Source organism: Phalacrocorax aristotelis, unplaced genomic scaffold (assembly GCF_949628215.1).
Source record: "Phalacrocorax aristotelis unplaced genomic scaffold, bGulAri2.1 scaffold_274, whole genome shotgun sequence".
In the NCBI taxonomy this organism is placed as follows: Eukaryota; Metazoa; Chordata; class Aves; order Suliformes; family Phalacrocoracidae; genus Phalacrocorax; species Phalacrocorax aristotelis.
The window spans coordinates 2,089-12,512 of NW_027441154.1; the positions used below are offsets into that span (position 1 = coordinate 2,089).

General features: G+C 61.9%; 1 long non-coding RNA gene across 1 annotated transcript; it reads left to right on the forward strand.

The window, feature by feature from the left end:
- Positions 1-7,842: 7,842 nt before the first annotated feature.
- LOC142050974 (uncharacterized) lies at positions 7,843-9,059 on the forward strand. Its single transcript, XR_012658238.1, has 3 exons — positions 7,843-7,953; positions 8,052-8,111; positions 8,829-9,059. It is a non-coding gene; the product is annotated as an uncharacterized LOC142050974 (long non-coding RNA).
- The last annotated feature ends 1,365 nt before the right edge of the window (positions 9,060-10,424 follow it).

Below are 10,424 nucleotides of genomic sequence, written 5' to 3' on the forward strand. Positions count from 1 at the left end.
GGGATGCAAGGGGGGTTTGCAGGGATGCAAGGAGGGTTTGCAAGGATGCAAGGGGGGTTTGCAGGATGCAAGGAGGATTGCAAGGATGCAAGGGGGATTTGCAGGACGCAAGGAGGGTTTGCAGGGATGCAAGGGAGGTTTGCAGGGATGCAAGGAGGGTTTGCAGGGATACAAGGGGGGTTTGCAGGGATGCAAGGGAGGTTTGCAGGGATGCAAGGGGGGTTTGCAGGGATGCAAGGAGGGTTTGCAGGGATGCAAGGGGGGTTTGCAGGGATGCAAGGGGGGTTTGCAGGGACGCAAGGGGGGTTTGCAGGGATGCAAGGAGGGTTTGCAGGGATGCAAGGGGGGTTTGCAGGGATGCAAGGGGGGTTTGCAGGGACGCAAGGGGGTTTGCAGGGATGCAAGGGGGGTTTGCAGGGATGCAAGGGGGGTTTGGCAGGGATGCAAGGGGGGTTTGCAGGATGCAACGAGGGTTTGCAGGGATGCAAGGGGGGTTTGCAGGGATGCAAGGAGGGTTTGCAGGGATGCAAGGAGGGTTTGCAGGGATGCAAGGAGGGTTTGCAGGGACGCAAGGGGGGTTTGCAGGGATGCAAGGGGGGTTTGCAGGGATGCAAGGGGGGTTTTGCAGGGATGCAACGAGGGTTTGCAGGGATGCAAGGGGGGTTTGCAGGGATGCAACGAGGGTTTGCAGGGATGCAAGGGGGGTTTGCAGGGATGCAACGAGGGTTTGCAGGACGCAAGGGGGTTTGCAGGGACGCAAGGGGGGTTTGCAGGGACGCAAGGGGGGTTTGCAGGGATGCAAGGGGGGTTTGCAGGGATGCAAGGAGGGTTTGCAAGGATGCAAGGGGGGTTTGCAGGGATGCAAGGGGGGTTTGCAGGGATGCAACGTGGGTTTGCAGGGATGCAAGGGGGGTTTGCAGGGATGCAAGGGGGGTTTGCAGGGATGCAAGGGGGTTTGCAGGGATGCAAGGGGGGTTTGCAGGGATGCAAGGGGGGTTTGCAGGGATGCAAGGGGGTTTGCAGGGATGCAAGGGGGGTTTGCAGGGATGCAAGGGGGTTTGCAGGGATGCAAGGAGGGTTTGCAGGGATGCAAGGGGGGTTTGCAGGGATGCAAGGAGGGTTTGCAGGGATGCAAGGGGGGTTTGCAGGGATGCAAGGGGCGTTTGCAGGGATGCAAGGGGGGGTTGCAGGGACGCAAGGGGGGTTTGCAGGGATGCAAGGGGGGGTTTGCAGGGATGCAAGGGGGGTTTGCAGGGATGCAAGGGGGGTTTGCAGGGATGCAAGGAGGGTTTGCAGGATGCAAGGGGGGTTTGCAGGGATGCAAGGGGGGTTTGCAGGGATGCAACGAGGGTTTGCAGGGATGCAAGGGGGGTTTGCAGGGATGCAAGGAGGGTTTGCAAGGATGCAAGGGGGGTTTGCAGGGATGCAAGGAGGGTTTGCAGGGATGCAAGGGGGGTTTGCAGGGATGCAAGGAGGGTTTGCAGGGATGCAAGGGGGGTTTGCAGGGATGCAAGGAGGGTTTGCAAGGATGCAAGGAGGGTTTGCAGGGATGCAAGGAGGGTTTGCAGGGATGCAAGGGGGGTTTGCAGGGATGCAAGGGGGGTTTGCAGGGATGCAAGGGGGGTTGCAGGGATGCAAGGAGGGTTTGCAGGGATGCAAGGGGCGTTTGCAGGGATGCAAGGGGGGGTTGCAGGGACGCAAGGGGGGTTTGCAGGGATGCAAGGGGGGTTTGAGGGATGCAAGGAGGGTTTGCAGGGATGCAAGGGGGGTTTGCAGGGATGCAAGGAGGGTTTGCAGGGATGCAAGGGGCGTTTGCAGGGATGCAAGGGGGGGTTGCAGGGACGCAAGGGGGGTTTGCAGGGATGCAAGGGGGGTTTGCAGGGATGCAAGGGGGGTTTGCAGGGATGCAAGGAGGGTTTGCAGGGATGCAAGGGGGGTTTGCAGGGATGCAACGTGGGTTTGCAGGGATGCAACGTGGGTTTGCAGGGATGCAAGGAGGGTTTGCAGGGATGCAAGGAGGGTTTGCAGGGATGCAAGGGGGGTTTGCAGGGATGCAAGGGAGGTTTGCAGGGATGCAAGGGGGGTTTGCAGGGATGCAAGGGGGGTTTGCAGGGATGCAAGGAGGGTTTGCAGGGATGCAAGGGGCGTTTGCAGGGATGCAAGGGGGGGTTGCAGGGACGCAAGGGGGGTTTGCAGGGATGCAAGGGGGGTTTGCAGGGATGCAAGGGGGGTTTGCAGGGATGCAAGGAGGGTTTGCAGGGATGCAAGGGGGGTTTGCAGGGATGCAAGGGGGGTTTGCAGGGATGCAAGGGGGGTTTGCAGGGATGCAACGAGGGTTTGCAGGGATGCAAGGGGGGTTTGCAGGGATGCAAGGAGGGATTGCAAGGATGCAAGGGGGATTTGCAGGGACGCAAGGAGGGTTTGCAGGGATGCAAGGGGGGTTTGCAGGGATGCAACGTGGGTTTGCAGGGATGCAAGGAGGGTTTGCAGGGATGCAAGGGGGGTTTGCAGTGATGCAAGGGGGGTTTGCAGGGATGCAAGGAGGGTTTGCAGGGATGCAAGGGGGGTTTGCAGGGATGCAACGTGGGTTTGCAGGGATGCAAGGAGGGTTTGCAGGGATGCAAGGAGGGTTTGCAGGGACGCAAGGGGGGTTTGCAGGGATGCAAGGGGGGTTTGCAGGGATGCAAGGAGGGTTTGCAGGGACGCAAGGAGGGTTTGCAGGGATGCAAGGGGGGTTTGCAGGGATGCAAGGGGGGTTTGCAGGGATGCAAGGGGGGTTTGCAGGGATGCAAGGGGGGTTTGCAGGGATGCAAGGGGGGTTTGCAAGGATGCAACGAGGGTTTGCAGGGATGCAAGGGGGGTTTGCAGGGATGCAAGGAGGGTTTGCAGGGATGCAAGGGGGGTTTGCAGGGATGCAAGGAGGGTTTGCAAGGATGCAAGGGGGGTTTGCAGGGATGCAAGGAGGGATTGCAAGGATGCAAGGGGGGTTTGCAGGGATGCAAGGGGGGTTTGCAGGGATGCAAGGAGGGTTTGCAGGGATGCAAGGAGGGTTTGCAGGGATGCAAGGGGGGTTTGCAGGGATGCAAGGGGGGTTTGCAGGGATGCAAGGGGGGTTTGCAGGGATGCAACGTGGGTTTGCAGGGATGCAAGGAGGGTTTGCAGGGATGCAAGGAGGGTTTGCAGGGATGCAAGGGGGGTTTGCAGGGATGCAAGGAGGGTTTGCAGGGATGCAAGGGGGGTTTGCAGGGATGCAAGGGGGGTTTGCAGGGATGCAAGGGGGGTTTGCAGGGATGCAAGGGGGGTTTGCAGGGATGCAAGGAGGGTTTGCAGGGATGCAAGGGGGGTTTGCAGGGATGCAAGGGGGGTTTGCAGGGATGCAAGGGGGGTTTGCAGGGATGCAAGGAGGGTTTGCAGGGATGCAAGGGGGGTTTGCAGGGATGCAAGGGGGGTTTGCAGGGATGCAAGGGGAGTTTGCAGGGATGCAAGGAGGGTTTGCAGGGATGCAAGGGGGGTTTGCAGGGATGCAAGGAGGGTTTGCAGGGATGCAAGGGGGGTTTGCAGGGATGCAAGGAGGGTTTGCAGGGATGCAAGGAGGGTTTGCAGGGATGCAAGGGGGGTTTGCAGGGATGCAAGGAGGGTTTGCAGGGATGCAAGGGGGGTTTGCAGGGATGCAAGGAGGGATTGCAAGGATGCAAGGAGGGTTTGCAGGGATGCAAGGAGGGATTGCAAGGATGCAAGGGGGGTTTGCAGGGATGCAAGGAGGGATTGCAAGGATGCAAGGGGGGTTTGCAGGGATGCAAGGAGGGTTTGCAGGGATGCAAGGGGGGTTTGCAGGGATGCAAGGAGGGTTTGCAAGGATGCAAGGGGGGTTTGCAGGGATGCAAGGAGGGATTGCAAGGACTCAAGGGGGGTTTGCAGGGACGCAAGGAGGGTTTGCAGGGATGCAAGGGGGGTTTGCAGGGATGCAAGGAGGGTTTGCAGGGATGCAAGGAGGGTTTGCAGGGATGCAAGGGGGGTTTGCAGGGATGCAACGTGGGTTTGCAGGGATGCAAGGAGGGTTTGCAGGGATGCAAGGAGGGTTTGCAGGGATGCAAGGGGGGTTTGCAGGGATGCAACGTGGGTTTGCAGGGATGCAAGGGGGGTTTGCAGGGATGCAAGGGGGGTTTGCAGGGATGCAACGAGGGTTTGCAGGGATGCAAGGAGGGTTTGCAGGGATGCAACGAGGGTTTGCAGGGATGCAAGGGGGGTTTGCAGGGATGCAAGGAGGGTTTGCAGGGATGCAAGGGGGGTTTGCAGGGATGCAAGGAGGGTTTGCAGGGATGCAAGGGGGGTTTGCAGGGATGCAACGAGGGTTTGCAGGGATGCAAGGGGGGTTTGCAGGGATGCAAGGAGGGTTTGCAGGGATGCAACGTGGGTTTGCAGGGATGCAAGGGGGGTTTGCAGGGATGCAAGGAGGGTTTGTAGGGATGCAAGGAGGGTTTGCAGGGATGCAAGGGGGGTTTGCAGGGATGCAAGGGGGGTTTGCAGGGATGCAAGGGGGGTTTGCAGGGATGCAAGGAGGGTTTGCAGGGATGCAAGGAGGGTTTGCAGGGATGCAACGAGGGTTTGCAAGGAGCATGGCTGATTCTCAAGGCTGCAGCGTAGGTTTGCAAGGTTCCAGCGTGCGTTTGCAAGGATGCATGGCCGTTTTGCAAGGACACAGTGTGGATTTCCAGGGATCCGGTGGGGATTTGCGAGGATCCGGTGGGGACTCGCAAGGTAGTGCCATCAATTTGGAAGGCTGCCGTGTGGCTTTGCAAGGATGCAACCTGCGTTTGCGAGGCCACGGCGTGGGTTTGCAAGGGGCAACCTGGCTTCGCCAGGGAACGACTTGAATTTGCAGGGATCCAGCGCAGGTTTGCAAGGGCGGAGCGGGGATCTGCAAGGATCCAGCCCGGATTTGCAGCGATGCAGTGTGGCTTTGTGAGGATGCACTACAGATTTGCCAGGAGCCAACACAGGTTTGCAAGGATGCAATGTGGACCTGCACAGACCCAGCCCAGATTTGCAAGGATCTGGCCCGGATTTGCAAGGATCCAGCCCGGATTTGCAAGGATCAAGCGCAGATTTGCAAGGATCAAGCGCAGATTTGCAAGGATCCAACCTGGATCTGCAAGTATCGAGCGCAGATTTGCAAGGATGCAATGTGGATTTGCAAGGATTGAGCCCGGATTTGCAAGGATCAAGCACAGATTTGCAAGGATGCAATGTGGATTTGCAAGGATCGAGCCCGGATTTGCAAGGATCGAGCGCAGATTTGCAAGGATGCAATGTGGATTTGCAAGGATCGAGCCCGGATTTGCAAGGATCGAGCGCAGATTTGCAAGGATCCAGCCTGGATCTGCAAGGATGCAATAGAGATTTGCAAGGATGCAATGCGGATTTGCAAGGATCGAGCGCAGATTTGCAAGGATCCAGCCTGGATTTGCAAGGATGCAATGGTGTTTCGCAAGGATCGAGCGCAGATTTGCAAGGATCCAGCCTGGATTTGCAAGGATACAATGCGGATTCGCAAGGATCGAGCGCAGATTTGCAAGGATCCAGCCTGGATTTGCAAGGATGCAATGCGGATTCGCAAGGATCGAGCGCAGATTTGCAAGGATCCAGCCTGGATCTGCAAGGATGCAATAGAGATTTGCAAGGATCAAGCGCAGATTTGCAAGGATCCAGCCTGGATCTGCAAGGATGCAATGCGGATTTGCAAGGATCAAGCCTGGATTTGCAAGGATGCAATAGAGATTTGCAAGGATCGAGCGCAGATTTGCAAGGATCCAGCCTGGATCTGCAAGGATGCAATGCGGATTTGCAAGGATCAAGCCTGGATTTGCAAGGATGCAATAGAGATTTGCAAGGATCAAGCCTGGATTTGCAAGGATCAAGCCTGGATTTGCAAGGATGCAATGCGGATTTGCAAGGATCGAGCGCAGATTTGCAAGGATCCAGCCTGGATCTGCAAGGATGCAATAGAGATTTGCAAGGATCAAGCCTGGATTTGCAAGGATGCAATGCGGATTTGCAAGGATCGAGCGCAGATTTGCAAGGATCCAGCCTGGATCTGCAAGGATGCAATAGAGATTTGCAAGGATGCAATGCGGATTTGCAAGGATCCAGCCTGGATCTGCAAGGATGCAATGCGGATTTGCAAGGATCGAGCGCAGATTTGCAAGGATCCAGCCTGGATCTGCAAGGATGCAATGCGGATTTGCAAGGATCCAGCCTGGATTTGCAAGGATGCAATGCGGATTTGCAAGGATCAAGCGCAGATTTGCAAGGATCCAGCCTGGATTTGCAAGGATGCAATGCGGATTCGCAAGGATCGAGCGCAGATTTGCAAGGATCCAGCCTGGATCTGCAAGGATGCAATAGAGATTTGCAAGGATCGAGCGCAGATTTGCAAGGATCCAGCCTGGATTTGCAAGGATGCAATGCGGATTTGCAAGGATCGAGCGCAGATTTGCAAGGATCCAGCCTGGACCTGCAAGGATGCAATAGAGATTTGCAAGGATGCAATAGAGATTTGCAAGGATGCAATGCGGATTTGCAAGGATCCGGCCTGGATTTGCAAGGATGCAATAGAGATTTGCAAGTATCAAGCCTGGATTTGCAAGGATCCAGCCTGGATTTGCAAGGATGCAATAGAGATTTGCAAGGATCCAGCCTGGATTTGCAAGGATGCAATGCGGATTTGCAAGGATCGAGCGCAGATTTGCAAGGATCCAGCCTGGACCTGCAAGGATGCAATAGAGATTTGCAAGGATGCAATAGAGATTTGCAAGGATGCAATGCGGATTTGCAAGGATCCAGCCTGGATTTGCAAGGATGCAATAGAGATTTGCAAGGATGCAATGCGGATTTGCAAGGATCGAGCGCAGATTTGCAAGGATCCAGCCTGGACCTGCAAGGATGCAATGCGGATTCGCAAGGATCGAGCGCAGAGTTGCAAGGGGCACCCCCTCGCCCCACCACCGGCGCCGGGCAAGCAGCCAACCGGCTCTGCCTCTCGCCACCGGGGGGGATCCGCTGGTCCCCCGCGATCACCCCAACCATTCGAAACAGCATTTCCGGAGCTTTCGGCATCCGATCGCAGCTACAAATTTCCGGCGGGGGCGGTTAAACGGGGCTCCGGGGTGGAAAAACAGCTGCCGAAGTGGCGGCCTGCAACGCTTCCCACCCGCCGTCGACGGGATCTGGTGGTTTCGGATCATTTCCGTTCATGAAATGAGGGGGGGTTTCCTCTATTTTCGGTTTTTTTTGGGGGGGGTGTGTGTGTGTGTGGTTTTTTTTGGGGGGTGGGGGGTGTTTCCTCTGTTTGCGTGTCCCCCAGCTCCGCGCCGTGGTGCACAACCCTCATACGAGCCAGCGGAGAAGACACAACCGCACCTTCTTCCATCGCGAGGGGCGAAAAGACGTCGCCACGGAGCAGCGGCACCTCCTGATTAATTAATATTGATTCGTATCAATTCACATTCATTTAAAAAAATATCTATTCAAAAGCACTTGAGCGGCGCCGGTTCTGAATGAGGGGGAAAAAAGCCCCAAAACGGGCAATTTGGGGTCAATAATGCGCAATTTTGGGGCGCCCACGTGGCGATTAGACAAAAAATCCCACCCCCTCCCCTAATTAGCCCCCGATTAACGCCGCTAATTACAACCGGGCGGGTTGTTGGGTGCCCTCGTTGGGTGCTGCCAGCGCCGCGGGGTGATTTTTGGGGTGAATTGGAGTGGATTTGGGATCATTTTTGAAGGGGGGCGGAAAAGGGGAGCCAGGAGTTGGGGGGGTGGGGGGTGGCAGTTGTCACCGGAGCCATCGGGACGGGGACAGGGTGACGGTGGCCAGGAATAGCCGAGGCCACGTGGCCGAGCCCGTCCCCAAAGTGACCCTGGGGTGTCCTTGGGGACCTTGGTGTGGTCCCAGTGAGTGGGTCTTACTGGGGGTACTGGGAGGGATGGGGGGGGGGCGGGGGGGGGGGGCGCTGGACGGGGTCGGTAACAGGGGTTTGTCGTTACGTCAGGGTCCCCTTAGTGTGACATGGGGCAGAGCCAGGGGGGTGTCACCACCCCGGAGGCCAGCGGTAATGGGGGGGGGGGGGGGCGTGGGGGGGGCGTGGGGGGGCGTGGGGGTGGCGGGGGGGGGGGCGTGGGGGGGCGTAGGGGGGACAAGAAGGGGTGTGGAGGGGACAATGGGGGCCAGGGGTGGGACACAGGACCTGGGGACTGGGGGAAATGGGGGGCAGGGTGATGGGGGGCAAGGGGATGGGGGGACTGGGGTGAGGGTAAGGGGGCACTGGGGGACTGGGAGGGACTGGGGGGGACTGGGATGGGACACTGGGGGGACTGGGAGGGAGTGGGGGGACTGGGAGGGGGCACTGGGGGGACTGGGAGGGAGTGGGGGCACTGGGATGGGGCACTGGGGGGACTGGGGGGGACTGGGGAGGGGGCACTGGGGGGACTGGGAGGGAGTGGGGGGACTGGGATGGTACACTGGGGGGACTGGGAGGGAGTGGGGGCACTGGGAGGGGGCACTGGGGGGACGGGGAGGGAGTGGGGGGGACTGAGAGAGGGCACTGGGGGGACTGGGAGAGAGTGGGGGGGACTGGGATGGGGCACTGGGGGGACTGGGAGGGACTGGGATGGCCTATGGGGGCACTGGGGGGGCAGGAATGGGGCAGCTGTGGGGGGTCAGTGGGACCCCCGGGTGGGGAGCGGGCACTGGGGCGGGGCGGGGGGTCGCCGCCCCCACCCTAACGCCCCCCCCGCCGTGTCCCCCGTGTCCCCGTGGGTGGGCGCAGGGGGACCCTCCGCGGGGGGCCGGGGGCCGTCGCCGCTGGAGCGGGGGCTCCACGCCGTGGTGGCCACCTTCTACCAGTACGCCCGGGCGCCGGGGGGGGGGGCGGGAGGCCAGCCTCGACCCCCCCGCCTTCCAGCGCCTGCTGCGCCACGAGCTGGGCCACCAGCTCACCGTGAGTGTCCCCGCGGGGTCCCCGTGTCCCCTCCCCCCCGCCCCCCGGCCCCCCGCCCTGCCAGGGACACGGCCCCGCGGGGGGCACCCCCCACCCGCCCCCCCCGGCGCTGGGCGACCCGCGTCCCCCCGGCCTCGCCTGTGTCCCCCCCAGCCTCGCCCGTGTCCCCTCGGCCTCGCCTGTGTCCCCTCGGCCTCCCCCGTGTCCCCCCAGCCTCGCCCGTGTCCCCTCGGCCTCGCCCGTGTCCCCTCGGCCTCCCCCGTGTCCCCCCGGCCTCGCCCATGTCCCCCCGGCCTCCCCCGTGTCCCCTCGGCCTCCCCCGTGTCCCCTCAGCCTCGCCCGTGTCCCCCCGGCCTCGCCCATGTCCCCCCGGCCTCGCCCGCGTCCCCCCAGCCTCCCCCGTGTCCCCTCGGCCTCCCCCGTGTCCCCTCAGCCTCCCCCGTGTCCCCTCGGCCTCCCCAGTGTCCCCCCGGCCTCGCCCGCATCCCCTCGGCCTCCCCCATGTCCCCTCAGCCTCGCCTGTGTCCCCCCGGCCTCCCCCGTGACCCCTCGGCCTCGCCCGTGTCCCCTCGGCATCGCCCGTGTCCCCCCCGGCCTCACCTGTGTCCCCTCGGCCTCCCCCATGTCCCCCCGGCCTCGCCCGTGTCCCCTCGGCCTCCCCCGTGTCCCCCCAGCCTCGCCCATGTCCCCCCGGCCTCCCCCGTGTCCCCCCGGCCTCGCCTGTGTCCCCTCGGCCTCCCCCCGTGTCCCTCCGGCCTCCCCCGTGTCCCCCTAGCCTCGCCCATGTCCCCCCCGGCCTCGCCCGTGTCCCCTCGGCCTCCCCAGTGTCCCCCCAGCCTCCCCCGTGTCCCCCCAGCCTCGCCCATGTCCCCCCGGCCTCGCCCGTGTCCCCTCGGCCTCCCCAGTGTCCCCCCCGGCCTCGCCCGTGTCCCCTTGACCTCCCCCGTGTCCCTCCGGCCTCCCCCGTGTCCCCCCAGCCTCGCCTGTGTCCCCTCGGCCTCCCCCATGTCCCCTCAGCCTCGCCCGTGTCCCCTCGGCCTCCCCCGTGTCCCCCCGGCCTCGCCCGCGTCCCCTCGGCCTCCCCCGTGTCCCCTCAGCCTCGCCCGTGTCCCCCCGGCCTCCCCCGTGTCCCCTCGGCCTCGCCCGTGTACCCTCAGCATCCCCCGTGTCCCCCCGGCCTCCCCTGTGTCCCCTCAGCCTCCCCCATGTCCCCTAGGCCTCCCCCGTGTCCCCTTGGCCTCCCCTGTGTCCCCTCGGCCTCCCCCGTGTCCCCTCGGCCTCCCCCGTGTCCCCCCGGCCTCGCCCGTGTCCCCTCGGCCTCCCCCGTGTCCCCTCAGCCTCCCTCGTGTCCCCCCGGCCTCCCCCGTGTCCCCTCGGCCTCGCCCGTGTCCCCTCAGCCTCCCCCGTGTCCCCCCGGCCTCCCCC